Genomic DNA, 15,743 nt, shown 5'->3' on the forward strand with positions numbered 1-15,743 from the left:
TTCTCCACATTACAAACCCTCCCCTGCTCTCCAACTTCTGTGACCATGGACAAATTAGACACATTGGAAAGGACCCACCATAACCTTCCCATGGCCCAGTGAGCAGCCCAGATATGGAAGTGTCAGTCCCCTGCAAGTCCACGCATTTTAATGAGCCACGGCCAGCTGGAGTGATGGAATCCTTCAGCCATGCCCCACGCTGCCACAGCTGGTCCAGGGTGACAGAAGCTGCCCCCTCCCAGGGACACCACCCTGCATTTGGTCACAACTGCCTGAGATCTAAACGCAGAGTACGTTTTCCCAGCTGCTCCTAGGAGAAACTCAGGCTACACTGGAGAGCTGGGAACATGGACTTCTGGCCAAAGTTCAAGTGCGCTGGAGGAACACCAGCTGAGGCGGGAGATGGGCGGGAGATGGGCGGGAGGGGGAGGGTGGGGTTGGGGGTGGTGGTAAGACGCAAGAGGCAAAAAGCAGGCATTATCAGTCTGACAACCTTACAATGACATTGTAAATTGTGAGGTCGTTCTGAGTCCCAGTACCGGGAACATCTTTCAATATCGAAATGGCTTTTGCTAAAATGCCTGCTTGGCAAATTGGTCTTTCCTTTGGCTCATTACAAGAAAATGATCATTTATGAATTTATAGAAAGAAATATGACCCTCTCAGAGCCAACCAGCATCTACCTGGAGGCCATCCCAGTCTCTCCCTGTAAGCCAGTTTTGCTCTTTCTTTATGTCATTAAGGGGCCACAAGGTGCCTGAGAAATGGTTCCTGCCCTCAAAGAGCTTTCAGCCTGGTGTAGGGACAGCAAGAATGCAGATGACTGAAATACAACATGAACTGTGGCCCCTTCTTCCAAATGCTCATCACCAAGCCGCAGGGGATCCCGGCCCAATGGCACAGGTGGATTTCTGGGTTACAATTAGCTCTCGCGGAACTGACAGTTAGCTGAGACCCCAAGAATGAACAGAAGTGAGTATTGAGAAAGTGTGAGGGAGTTCAAGACACAAAGTCTGTGCATACAAAGACACAAGGGAAGGTGGCATGGTCCGTGCCTGCCTCTGATCAAAGCACAGATCAAAGCTCCTGTGTTAATTATTTTGTCCTTAACAACTCTGGGCAGGTGCTGCTACTATCTTCACTTTATGAAAGAAGAAACTGAGGCAGGGGAGGTGAACTGATCTTCCTAAGATCCCGCAGCTAGAGAGTGGCTGAATGGGGTTCAAAGTGATTACAGCATGCTGGGTTTGGGGGCGCACCGGGAGGCAGCCAGAAGGTGGGGGTAGGCACGGATTGTCCAGAGATGTAAAAGCAGGCAGGGGCCAAAACCTGAAGGTTCCTACACATCATATAAGGAACTTGCAATCACCTAAGCAACCCCCGAAGGGTTCGAGTTGGTGATGGTAGGAACTGGTGTGAGCTCTAGAAAGCTCATCTCACATGCCTTATGGCAAATGTAGTGGAGGCAAGTGAGCTTGGTTGGGGGGTAAGGGGGACTACAATCTGGTGAGAGATGGTGGCGTCCTGACCTAGAGCAGTGGCAGCAGAGAGGATGGGAACTAGGCTGATGCCCAGAGTAAGTACAATCAACCAGACAATAGCTGCTGGAATGGTCGAAAAGGCAGACCGAAAGGCTCGAAGGTCAACTGCCAGGCTCCTCCTGACTTGGGCTCTGCACAGATGGTGGGGCCACCAGAAGAATTCTCTGAGATCCTAGAATAACAACAATGAGGGCTGGCTCTGTTCCTCGACTATTTAATGGCACTAGGCTGGACGCTTGGAAGACTGCATCTGCCCCAGGACTAGTCCTGCCAATTGACCAGAATGTTCCCAGACACAGGCTTCTTCTCCTTCGCATGGTGTTTAGGAGAACAGGGCCAGCACTGGTGTCCCTAAGTCCTCCTGGTCTGTGCTTCTGGGTAATTCCTTTTTTCACGGGGCCTGGCTTTGGTCATCTCTGGAGGGACGTGTGACCCCAAAGTTCCTGGTAAAGAATAAGCAGATATGCCCCGTTGCCTCTGGACTTTCCATCTTCCCCCAATATGTATGAATTCTCTATATCCCAAACCAGGTTTGGCCCCAGGCATATTTTACCAACACATGTGGGTTTTCAGTGAAATTTAATCTGTCTATTTCTGATTCTTCTACACTTAACTCATTCACATGGTGTGAGGAAACAGCTCCTTGACATCCAGAAAACCTTCCCAGACATTTTATGACATTTTAAAGCCTTCTTTTCTTTTGTCTTAGACATAGGAAGCAACAACGTGCCAAGTGTAAACAAACTTTCTCCAAGATGTCTGAATCTCATTTTAAATGTCTTCTCAGATGGAAGTCAGAGAAAGGAACACAAGGGATGGAAAGGGGGCAGAAAATATAGTGAAAGAAGGAACAGGGTTTGAGCATTTGAATTAAACAAAAAGGACAAAAAGAAGGGGGAGGGGGAAGAAGTGGGGTGGGGAAGGAAATAAGGGGAAGGACAGGGGGAGGGGAGAGGAAAACGAAGGGGAGGGGGGAGGGAGGAAGGGGAGGGAAGAATATGTAACCAGAGCTACAATAAGAAGTACCAGAGTCATCACCAGCTCACGGCACTTCTTCCCCACTGGCCTTGTCTTATGTCCCTCCACAGAAGGCACTTGAACATGGTAAGAGCACAGATACGCTGAATGATCACCATGTGCATATTTCCAACTATCCTAACATCTGTAAGTTACCTAAATGTCCAGAATGAATCAGCGCTTTTTCTATGCTCTGGCCCTATAGATGGCTATAAAAGGGAGGTCAGTTGATACATAAACTATTTAAGAATCAATTCTTCTGTATTTTGGAGACCTTCTCCTACTTCTTAGGAAAGAAACTCTGAAATTCACCCAGAAACATTTTTTTGGGCGGCTGACACATCTGGGGGTTGTGAAAGATGCCTGCATTCTTGCTTTCCCTTCCAGCCAATGTTTCAGAAAGCTTGCTTTTTCTACGCCGTGCCTTTCTCTTTCTTCCAGAAGGATAAGCTAGCCCAGGCTCTGTCCTCTTCTGCTGTGCCATCACCTAGGACCCACCTCTGAAGCAGTTAGTTTATTAACGGTTCTGGGCAGCAAGAGGTCAAAGCAGGTGAGAGCCTGTCTAAAGAAGCATTTACAGATGGTGAGACTCAGGAAGAAATGTGCATTCCAAAGAGGGCAGTTCTGTGGTGTGTGTTGTAGCTGGACCCAAGGAAAATATGCCCTCTCCTCCCAGCTCCAACTCCTCCCTGATGGGCTGATCCCAGTCGTTCAGCATCTACTGATGGATCCCCAGTGAGGGAAGGCGTCTGATGATGAATTCATCCGGGCTGATTGGCAGAGAATGACCATAGACTACTTTGAATTTAAATCCGTTTCTCTCTAGACCAAGTGTAATCCAAAAGAGCACACGGTGAACCAACTGAAGCCACAGTCAACAAAGGTTCTGTCCACACTCACAAAAAAGGCTGAAAGGCAGCGGTGCAGAAGGCATCCAAACAGGATGCCTTCTGATACTTCAATGACTCCATCTTGTTTTCTGTCTTTTCTCCTTGACTCTTAGTCCCACTGAGACATGGAGAAGGGGGCTTCCTTAGAAACTTTGACTTACTGATATCATCAACATTCATGAAGTATTTCTCCCTCGCTTCCCTCCTCCATCCCTCCCCCTGCTAGAAAAACAGCAGGGATGAGGCAGGCAATTTTTTCAAACTCAGGAACCATGGTTGCCATTTTTGTGTTCGTTTGGGGTATTTATTTTATTAATTGGTGCCCAGCCACTCCCACAAGGAATTTGAGGTGGCTGCAAGAAAACCATAAAGCAGAAATTATAAGTGAAAAAATACCAGAACCAAGCAAACATAGATGGATTGGGAGGCTCAGGCTCCCAGTTCAAGATGGCAGCCTGATATGAGGAAGTTGAGGGGCAACATGGGGGAGTTCAGGGGTAGGAAAAGAATAAATGAAACAAGATGGGATCAGGAGGGAGACAAACCGTAAGAGACTCTTGATCTCACAAAACAAACTGAGGGTTGCCGGGGGTCAGGGGTAGGGAGAGGGTGGTTGGGTTATGGTCATTGGGGAGGGTATGTGCTATGGTGAGTGCTGTGAAGTATGTAAACCTGGCGATTCACAGACCTGTACCCCTGGGGCTAAAAAAATTTTTAAAAAAAGACGGCAGCCTGAGATCCACCCCTCCTCATCTCTGTCCCTCCCAGATACCTCTGAAATAGAAACACGCAAGGACAGACATGAACCTGCTTCCATAGTAGCTATGCCACATGGGGACTCTAATGAGCTAGAATTGAACTCATATCAGCTTAGTCCTAAAGCCTTTGAGGCTTCCACCATGCTAGGCATCCAGCATGCAGGAAGGGAAAACTAATGGGCTCAAATAAAGATAAAGCCTATAAACATATCCACAGGGAATGGTGCTTTCCAACACTGAGCCAATCCACATGCAACAGAGCTGACATTTGCCTCTTCCTTCCTGGCCAGCGGAAGGGGAGCATCACCTCTACGCAAATTGAGACAGGCCTCATTAAACCAGACCATTGTACCCAAGTGACCATGAGACATAAATTCCACAAAGACACCCAAAGCCCAGTCAGAACCAAGTATTTTTCAGAGAGGTCCAGCAACCAAGGTCTTCCCTGGAGATGTTAAAAGGGAGCAGCTGGGGAACAACTAGGAAAATGGTATCCAGCAACTCACCCTTGTCAAAAAGGAGAGATGGAAATTGAAGGCCAAGTCCAGATCGTCCCATATATGAGATTCTGTCTTCAGGCTAAATTGAGAGATCCAGTTTCCTCATCAGTGAATAGCCATAATAATACTGCCCACCCCACAGAGATACTATAGGGCTCAATTATATAATGTGCATAATGGCTTAAAACAATGTCCACCATATTGGAAACACTCTCTAAGCAGCTTTTCTCATTATCATTCTCACTATAAGATATCACAAATGTTAGTTTTAATTATGATAAATAATAACTAAAAGACCATCAACACAGAAGTGTTTGGGGTTTTTTGTTTGTTTGTTTGCCTGTTTAAGCTGTGGCCTCTTCATGGTCTTGCAAAGTCCCACTGATATGCTTTAATAGGCAAAGTAGGTACCTTTGCCCACTCAGTTTTCCCCAAACCAGGCTCCAGGCCCAGAGCTGGCTGGAGCTGGTTGTCAATCCCTAAGTATTTTTAGATCCTGGCTGAGTGGTTTCTCTCCTTTTTCAAAAGGGCTGGATGACAACTTGCCACTAAGAATAGCAGTTTTCCAGTGTAATCAACACGTCTCCAGGCCTCCTAACATGTTCGTACTCATGGGAGGTCAGCTGGCCACGTTCACCTGCAAGATGCTAAGCTGCCCACTCAAACACTGGCCAAGTCTACAGCCTTCCCCATGCCCCACTCTTCATGGACCTATCAGGACACCAAAAGGAGGTGTAGAAACATGTCCTCTTTGAGGAGAGAGGAAGGAGGTCTGGACCCAGAATCTTTGACATGTCTTCTGAGATACTTGCATTTGCAACTAACACATGGAGTTTGTAGTAAATAAAGAATTCCAGCTTAAAACTCATCTTCAAACTTCAGAAGTGGGAAGCGGATTTTCCTTAGGGATCATGAAGGTCTGAAAGTTTGTGTGCCCCCAAAATTCAAGTGATGAACCCCTAATGCCCAGTGTGATGGTATTAGGAGGTAGCGTCTTGGGAAAGTGATTGGGTCATGAGCGGGGATACCCCATGAATAGGATTAGTGCCCTTATAAAAGAAACCCCCAGAGCTCCCTAGCCTGTTCCACTGCATGTGGATACAGCAAGAAGTCAGCAGTCTACAACCTGGAAGAGGGCCTTCACCAGAACCCCACCATGCTAGAATCCTGCTCTTGGACTTCCAGACCCTAGAACTATGAGGGATCCATTCCTGTCATTTACAAACCATCCAGTCTATGGCATTTTGTTAGAGCAGCCAGAATGGACTAAGATGGGAAGTGCAACTGGGGCTTTTGTTCAGAGAGACAGGGTCAAATATGATGAAGGAATCCTCTCCCACCCATGGTTCTCGGGGCCATGATTAGGCCCATCTTACAGAGAGGACAGTGGGGCTCACAGACCTCGTCCCCCACTTGGGGTCACAGAGTTGGCCAGTGAGAGGGCAGGATTTGAACCCAGACACTCTGACCTGACCCACATCCATGCTCTTTCAGCACTCCAAGATGCCTGGGACCCACCCCAATCTCAATGTCCCCTCTCAGTGGGCACAGTAGCTCACCATTAGGTCATCCCAGCCCACAGCCACATTCCACCGCAGCCCTCTCCTTGCTTGCCCATCATCTCACGGCACCCAGGCCCACATCCTAGTCACTGGCCCAGAACACCCAGTGGCTGGCCAGACATCCCTTAGCTGTTTCCATGTGGTCTGTGCCCCCCCCCAAAACAAAGAACATGCCCCTCGCCAGGCAAGATGACAAGAAGAAAGCAATCCCACCACAAAATGAAGCCTCACTGTGTGACATGTGGATCCAGAACTCAACTGTGTATGCCTTTTGATCCAGCAAGACCACTTCTGGAAATAAAACACACAAACAAACAAACAAAACTTATGAACAGAAGGTTCATGACAGACTCAAACAGCAAAGGACTGAAAGCACCTAGGAACAGGGGGGTTATGTAGCAAATCAGTGCATCTTCTCTAGTTACAAAGTTACGGTAGGTAAAAACTATGTTAAAGAATATTTATGCTGTAGAAAATACATATAATCTAAATTTCCATGTGAAAGGGTCTATGAGGTAGCATCTCAGTTACTTATTAATAATGTGATTCTGAATATAACCACAGTCACGCATTGGTTCAGCACATATGCGACGCCACGCAGTGCTCTCTGTTTGTATACACAAACCTCATTACTTGAGCAGAAGAGCAATATAATAAAATGAAACAAAAAAGAAAATGAAAGTGGGCCAGAATTTGCAAAGGGCTTTGAATTTCTCATAAACAGACATTAGATTATATTGTTCACATCAGGTGCAATGCTTTTTGATGTGTCTAACTTGTCTGATAGCTTTAACCAAGTCCATTTACTTTGATAGCAATATACCAAAGTATGAAAAAGCACACAAAGAATGCTCTTCCCCATTTTCTGCTGCATTCCTACAACTCCCTCCCAATCCCCTTGGAGTATTACCTTTGTGCCAATGTCTTCATATTCCCCTGAGCCCTGCAACCATTGTGTTCACCCACCGAGGCTGTATCAATTGCTTTCTCCTCTGTGTTCTATAGAACTTCCTAAAAGCCAGTGTTATAGAGGTTGTCAGATAATTTCCTAGTTGTTTTGACTGTCTGCTCCACTGGAATAAATGTTAGTTATCTTTATATGCCCGGTTTCTTGCATATTGGACCCATTCTCTCCTCCTATGTCTATGGCAGACATGACTAATTGATTGCAATGCTCTTTCCCACTGAGCCTAGGCAGAGATTCAGAATGCTTTTCCACACAATGCAATCAACAATCAGGGTTGGCATGCACAATGAAGCCTAATTGCCAATCAGACGTAGCATGGTGCCTGGGGCTGGGTAGCTACACCAGAGTTTTGTTGATTGAATAAGTGAAATGAACAAATGTCATTAGGTTTCTGGAAATCAGAGGAGTAAACTGATGAAGTAGTACAAGTGCCCAACTATGAAAACTAGGACAGGTTTATGTAAACAACCAGTTGGCAAAGTCAGACATGAAACCAAAAGATCTTCATGAAACTCACCCAAACAAGCCTGGCCTCCATGATGTAACCGGAGTTAGGTCAGGACGTGTTGCTAAAACCCATTAGGCAGATCAGCTGTGGTGAATCATGATAGAGTGACCACCACGATGTCAATATGGTTGGTAAGAAACAGCTGTGCCGTAATTTTTGGCATGCAATATTGCACTCGGCTCCCACGGTTGACAAATAAGTACAGATGAAAATATCAACACAGGACTGCAAGCTTCTCTACTGTTTTTTTTTTTTTAAGATTTTATTTATTTATTTGACAGATAGAGATCACAAGTAGGCAGAGAGGCAGAGAGAGAGAGAGAGAGGAGGAAGCAGGCTCCCCGCTGAGCAGAGAGCCCAATGCGGAGCTCGATCCCACGACCCTGGGATCATGACCTGAGCCGAAGGCAGAGGCTTTAACCCACTGAGCCACCCAGGCACCCCTCTACATGTTTTTAAATGAAACAACAGCATGTTCTTGGGGAGAGCCATAAGAACACGACAACTTAGGGGCACCTGGGTGCCTCAGTCAGTCAAGTGTCTGCTCTCAGCTCAGATCATGATCCCAGGGTCCTGGGATCGAGTCCCATGTCAGGCTTCCTCCCTCTTCTGCTGCCCTCCACCCCCCAGGTTTGCACTCTCTCTCTCTTTCAAATAAAATCTTTAAACACACACACACAACAAATTCATACTGACCGAAATGCTCTTTTTTTTTTCTAAAGTAATAAAGAAGGGGACACTTATGGTTATGGTTCTCACACCAGGTAAGAATACTAATAAAAATCTAAATCTCAAAACTTTGTAGTTCTAAGAGAGGAATTTTTAAAAAAGCCAAGTACCAGAAGCCTTCTACCCTGATTTATTCCTGCCTGTGTTTCCATGAGTTGCTCAGCCAATAGCAATTCCCTGAGCATCACACTGCAATGAGTTAGCCCCAAAGCCATCTCTCCCAGCTGTGGTTGTACTTAGAACCATCTGGGAAGCTTGAAGGAAAACACTCCTGCCCACATAATCAGCCCCTACCTTCAGTTTTGCATTAATCTGGAATTTTCTTGAGTCAGTAAAATCCCACTGAGTTTTCACTCAGCTCGATGATACGCTCACCTGAGAAAACCAAACCTTAGTAGAAACCAAAATTCAGACACCGCATGCTTTTAGATTCAGTCTTTGAGGCTCCAAACGATCTTATGAGGTTTTTTTTTTATTTTATTTATTTGACAGAGAGAAAGATCACAAGTAGGCAGAGAGGCAGGCAGGGAGAGAGGGAAGCAGGATCCCTGCTGAGCAGAGAGCCTGATGCGGGGCTCGATCCCAGGACCCTGAGATCATGACCTGAGCCAAAGGCAGAGGCTTAACCCACTGAGCCGCCCAGGAGCCCCATGAGTTTTGATTATTATCACACCTGTTTCATAGGGGAGGATGCCTGTTGTGCAGGTGAGGACACTGAGACACAAAGTCACCTGCCCCAGGATCACACAACTAGCACGGCGAGACACAGCCCTTGTACTCCGAACCCAAATTTGGAATTCTTTCCACGTCATCACACAATTTCTCTGAAATAAGTCCTATTTGTTAGAAAGTCATTGTACTTGGCTCTAATTTAACTACAAGGCTCTTCTCTGAACAGACCATAGGTCCAGCCAGCTTAGCAGTTAAGAGTTTCGGTAAATTCAGCAGGCAGCTCTCCTCTCCACCTCTGAAAGCTCACAAGTTGGCCAAGAGCCTGCACAGAGATGGGGCCCTGGGGAAGCAGAACAACATAGAGGCGAGCCTCGCCACTATCTGTTTACCTAGGGCTCGCGCAAAGGGTAGTCCATGAGAAATGCTTAGGCTACTGCCTTTCTAGGCTGCTGGGGACCAAACAGCATCATTATCTGATTCCTGGATTATTCCAATAAAAATAAAGTTGGAGAACTGAGTTCTGGACATCCTTAGCAAAGCTGTTCCAAAACAGAAAACTGAATGTGATAGGGTGTGTTAAGACATCCACCAGCAGGTCCTTCCTCAGCACCCATTAAGTGCTCCAGATTAAGCCTTTTGCAACCATCATTAATGAACGTCCAGTTTCCCAAATTCAAAGGTATGGAAATCTCAGAGATTCCCAAGACCAGCTGACATAAATAAAATGTAGCTTTTAGGCATTGCCTTAGGTACAGCCAATGGGAATTCGAGTCCAAGAGGCTCCTCTCATGCTTTAAGTTGTCAGTTCTGGGCTCTGAGTTCAAGTCAGAAGCCCCAGGAGCAGGGAAGAGCCTTGGAAATGCTCAGCATCAGGCTGGGGTGCAGCCGGCAGGGGGCGTGGTACCAGACTGCTCCTGCCTCCTCCAGCCTCAAGCAGGACTCACCCAAAAAAAGCCTGAGACCTCCCTGGGGACAGACTTCCCGCATGACCTGAGCGTGTCCTTGTGACAGAATTGGCGATTTCCTCCTTTAGGTCACCAACAGATTAGGGACTTCCTGCATCTCTTCTGGTACTAGGGCTTACAAAAAGGAGATGGCTCTCTTTGTAGAAAGCGTCTCTTCTAAATTATTAACTGCGCCCAGAGAAGTAACACGGAATGTGCATGTCCGAGTAAGAAGAGTCACAGGTGAATTCTTGGGTGTGAGGGGGAGTGTGAGGGCTCTCACCGATCCCCACAGCCTTGGAGTTGGATATAGGAAGACCCTGCAACTAAAAATATGTTTTTCTGTGGGAAAGGGGCATCGTCATTAATTGAACACTTACTTCTTGCCAAGCATGGTGCTGGGAAGTTTCAGTAAGATCATTTAAGGGAAAGCACTTGGCAATAGAAAAATCCCTCTACAAGTATTAGGGCTTGTATTATTTTGTTACATTCTGATGATCCAATAGAGTAATAAATTATGGAAAAGAGGAATGCACATGTGGGAAAGGAATTCAGATTATAGACTTGAAAAGATGGGTTAGGAATAAAATTGAGAGGCTTTATGGACAAGGGCTCCTTCTGGCAGGAGAAAGAGTTGGAAGCCACTGCCCTGAATACACTTTACCTGGCTCCCTGCAGTCATCTGTACCAACATCAAGCATATGGGATGGCTCTGATGCCCCTGACTCCAACACCAAAACCGAAGTAGTTCCACACCAAGGTCCTAGAACCAAGGGTGCAATGGAAGAGATATGGCTTGCAGTAGAATGTGTCCAAAAAGAGCAAAAAAAGAGAACAGAAAACAAAACCGTTGGATTCAGATGTTCTTCTCAACATGAGTCAACAGGAAACAAGAAAGTGACTGCATTAGTTTGCAACTGCCACTGCAACAAATAAACACAAATTTATTCTATTACTATTCTAGAGGTCCAGGCTGAACATTAAGGTGTCGCCCAGGCTGCACACTCATCAGAGGTTTATGGGGTGAGTTTGCTCTCTTGCATTCTTGAGCACAGAGAGGCATCTGCCTTCCTTGGCTGTGATCCCTGCCCCCAGTTTCAAAGCCAGCAGGAGAGCATTTTCCAGCCTCTCTCTGCTTCCATGGGCAATCATCTTTTTCTCTCTCATAAGGACCCTGGTGATTGCATGGAGCCCGTCGCAGATAATCTGGGATAATTGCCTCCATTTCAAGATTCTTCACTTAATCACATCTGCAAAGTCCCTTTCTCCATGCAAGGTAACATCACAGAATTCAGGTATTAGGACATCTTCAGGGACCATTATTCAGGCCACCACAGGGACTGTCATCGTAAGCCACACCAGTAAAGGTCTTAAGCTGCAGAAAGCGATGATCCTGCTCCTTTCTGTTCTAGAGGATGTATTCACTACCAGGCACCACATTTTAAAAGGGACACAGACCTCCTACTGTGCTGCAAATGCAGCATTATTTTACCATAATATTAAGTGGTGGGGAGAGTGGAGAAACGAACCTTCCTACACATCATTGAAAACAGTGTAAATTGTTATAAAACTTCTGGGAGGGCAAGCTGGCAACCAAGAACAGAAGTTTTTCAAATGTTCATTTCTATCAATCCAGAGATTGTATTTCTATACATTTATCCTAAGGAAGTAATCACGAATACTTGCAAAGATTGACCCATGAGAGTATTCGCTTCCAAATTACTAGGGAAAAAATATATAGAAAAAAATAATCTTCTAATTCTCAACATTGAAATAAAAAATAAACTCTCAAGGTGAAAAAAAATTAAAAAGCAGATTGTAAAGGAGCCTACAAAGAATGTTGCGTATTTGTAAAATCCAGCTGTACCCATCAAAGTCCCCACGGGCAAAGGCGGCACCTGGAAGATGGCTGGTGAACAAAGGGCTGGAACCACAAAGGACAGCACAGCAGCCCAGAGGTGGTAACAAAGGCTCAAAGGAAAAAGCAACTGTGGGCAAGAGAGAGAGCTCTCCGGAAGGAGAAGTGACTTTGCAAGAGACACAGCAACTGCAGGAGACTTCACCGGGAGGAATCAGGGACAGAGGCACCCTGACCCCTCTTCTCTGCCAGATCTGTGCCCCGAGCATCCCACTGTCTAAACCCTGGAAGCGGGAGGCGCAGAAGCCCTACTGCAGGTGCCATCCCCTGCAAGCCAGCCTCCCGGCCAGACAGAAGGAAAGGAAAGGGTGGCCAAGGTCCAGCAGAGCCACGCATGTGCCTGTCTATAGAGGACTGGTCTCCCCAAATGTCAACAAAAGCCATCTCAGCAGCTTAGTCTCTGGCAAATTTTCATTTTCTTCTTCTTGCTCTTCTGGATGCTCTACAATGGACATGTACAAGGCTAAATAAGAGCAATCCTAGTTGAAACAAACACATTTATAAGCCAGGTAGAGTGTGCTCACAGAAGAGCAGTGAGGAAGACTAAAGCTGATTCTACAAGGTTAGGCTGGGGGTGTGTTTGGTGCGGGAGGAAGACGGCTTCACTCTCTGAAGCAATTTGGAAGCCTCTCCTAAGGAGGAGGGATTTGAGTTGGTGTGCATCCAGCTCGGACCAAAAAGCAAAACGACAGGCAGGCAGATTCAAATTAGCCTGATTAGAGCTGCCTGAGAATGAGTATATGTTTCCTCCAGAAGTACTGAGCTGTCTGACCCTGGGAGTATTTAAGCAGAAGCCAGAAAACATCTTAGTGGATATTCCACATAGGCAGGTGAAGGAGACTTTGGACCAGATAAACTTCCAAGTATCTTCTAGGAAAAAAAAGGAGTTAATTCTTATGAATCTATGATTGTTATAACTTAATTCCTTTAATATCACTTCCTCAGTTTTTAGAGGGGGGAGTAAAATGGAGCAGAGTGTAGAAATGAATTCCTGTCCTCTCAGATTTTTAATTCCAAAAGAAGGTCTCTGATGAGGAGTGTATCAGTAAAGACTCTTCAAGTTTCTTGAAACTTGAAACTAGAAAACTCAACTTGAGTTCCATAATCAAATAGTCTCGACTTCAGGTATGGCTGGATCCAGGCGCTCAAATGACTCATCTGGATACAACCGCTCTCCATCTCTTGGATGCCTCTTTATCAGGCTTCATCTTGTGGCCAGATGGGTGTCAACAGGCTCACATCTTCACAGCTCCAAGGGCAATGAAAAAGATAATACTCATTTAGAAGTTGCTGAACCAAAAATTCTGAGATAAGCCCTATTTGGGTCTGATTAGTTTATAGATCAACTACCCATTCCTGAAACATGTCCTGTGGCCAAGAGGATGCCATATTCTGGCCATTCTGGCTGGGATCGTGCCCCGAGTCGGGTTCTCTGCTCAGCAGGGAGCCTGCCTCCCCCTCTCTCTCTGCTTGCCTCTCTGCCTACTTGTGATCTCTCTCTCTCTGTCCAATAAGTAAATAAATACAATCTTTAAAAAAAAAAAAAACTGAAAGCAGAGGCACTCTATCTGGAGTAATGCAGAGGAATGGGTTCCTAAGAACAAGCTCCCGAATTGTTGATGCCACCATGGGGGGAAAAAAAAGAGAGAAGCTTCCAGAACTCCTACTGTGGAAGTACTAAGCAGAACCCTGATCTATACAACAGCCTTCCTGAAGTGTGATCCGTTTATATTAATTGTGGCCCCTTCCCCACCAAGAGGAGATTACGATTCCCTGGCCAATTAAGTTTGCGAAGTTTTTCGTTCGATAAAGTCAAAGAATACTTTTGGCTATGGAACATTTCAGAGCCTCAGGTATTCACATATTTGTGACTCTCCAGAGGAGAAAACACAACACGCAAAATTTCCTGAACCAATTTGATCACAAACCTTTCAGAGCACCTCTTGGACTAGCATCCTAAGGAACAAACTTTGGGAGAACCTGTCACTCTGAAGGAAGCAGCTCGTCCTCTCACCCAGTCCCACCTTGCCCTGCCCATCATGTTAACTGAGATCAGAAGGCAATAAAAGGTTACGGGGGAAGGTTGGTTTCGGCCCTCCATCACCTCTCTGGAATGTTTAGAAATTAATATAATAACACAGAGATAAAACCCATCAAATCCCAGTCTTCTCAAAAGAAACCTTTTCTCCATCCAACCTGCGAGTCTCTGGAATCAAGTTGCAAAAATTCTGCTCCAGCTCCGGTGGAAGGACAGACCACTGGTGGGCTACACCAAGAGGAAGTTTGGCCGCTGCGGGAACTCGCATTCACCTCTGGCAAACCTCTGTCTGCAGCTGCAGGAGATCAAGTCAGACTCACATCTGTTCCCCAGACACCGACACCCCACCCCAGCTTCCCGGTCCAACAAAGCCTGGCCAGGTTTTCACAGTTAATTCCTCCGGGGCCCCGGGCTCTTCTCCTCCCCTCTTGCTCCTCTGAGTTCTCAGAGATCAAAGCGGCAAGTGAGCCGAAGCTTTGTTTGCTCAGAATTCAGCAGAACACCTTAAATTCCCAGCTTGAAAGGAGGCTGAAAGAAAGTCAGACATACCCTACTGCTGAAAAACGTTAAAACGACAAGACATGACCAGAGTATTCGTAGAGGAACCTCTGTGATTTCTCTGAGCTTCAGGAACCTATGCAATGAGGGACTTCCCCCATCAAGTTTAATGGAAGAAGTCCGAAAGAGTCATTCTTGACTGTCCTGATTCATTCAATCCGATGCCCTGGAGTGTTCCTTCTCCCTCTGACCTTGGTTCACAAAATCACATGGCTTTTTAGAACTCAAAGGTCATCTAGTCCGGAGATTTTCAGACTTTTTGGTAGCAGAAGACATTGTTTTAAACCAAATCTTAAATATGACTCCAATATAAAGCAGATAGAGTTGGTGGCTCTGGGGGAGACTGAGTTGGGGCAAAGCCTGGACTTCCCCCTACGAGGCCACACCCTCCACCATTGTGACATTGGGTTTCCATGGTTTGAAAAGTCCCTGATGTGACCCAGGGCCTTCCATTTACTAACCAGAGTTGGAAAGGGAATTTCCAGCCTCATGTGGCACACATTAGCAGAGCTGATGGGAATCCAGGTCTCAACGCTGGGGCTGTCTTCATTCCCCAATCAGTGACACAACGGTCCATGGTCACCTGAGTCTCACATGCTCCAAACCTTAAGTCCCCATTGAGAGCTTGTACCTTTGCTCTTCACGTCAGAATAGTCTCCAAAAGAGTCAGTCCTACCTTCAAAGTGCCCTTTTTCTGTTCTCACCATCACTCCCTCCCCTGCTGAGAAACACCCAGGACATCCCCCAACATCCGCCCCACCTTGTTCCCATCTCCCGGCTCTTCCATTGCTAGATCCTGTTTCCTCGACTTATTTAATTGCTAGAATCACCTGGGAGCTTGTTAAAAATATAGATTCCTGGGGCCAGCACTAGACCTAGTGAATCAGAATTTCCAAGTGTGGGTCCAAGAATCTGCAGTTTAAATGAGCACTCCTGATGATTTGGGGGACTGACCAGCTTTGGAAAGCACTGTATTGGATCAAGTTGTGTTACTTCTTTGTATCTACCACCAAAATTAAGGAATTCTTACATTAAATCGCAGGCCTCATTGCTGATAGGATCATAATTTCATATGACTCTCTGGACATCCTTTTAGAATAATAAGGGTAACATGTCTGCAAGAGGTTTCAGTCATGTATTC

This window comes from Lontra canadensis, unplaced genomic scaffold (genome assembly GCF_010015895.1).
Source record: "Lontra canadensis isolate GAN:19392208 unplaced genomic scaffold, GSC_riverotter_1.0 scaffold128, whole genome shotgun sequence".
Taxonomy (NCBI): domain Eukaryota; kingdom Metazoa; phylum Chordata; class Mammalia; order Carnivora; family Mustelidae; genus Lontra; species Lontra canadensis.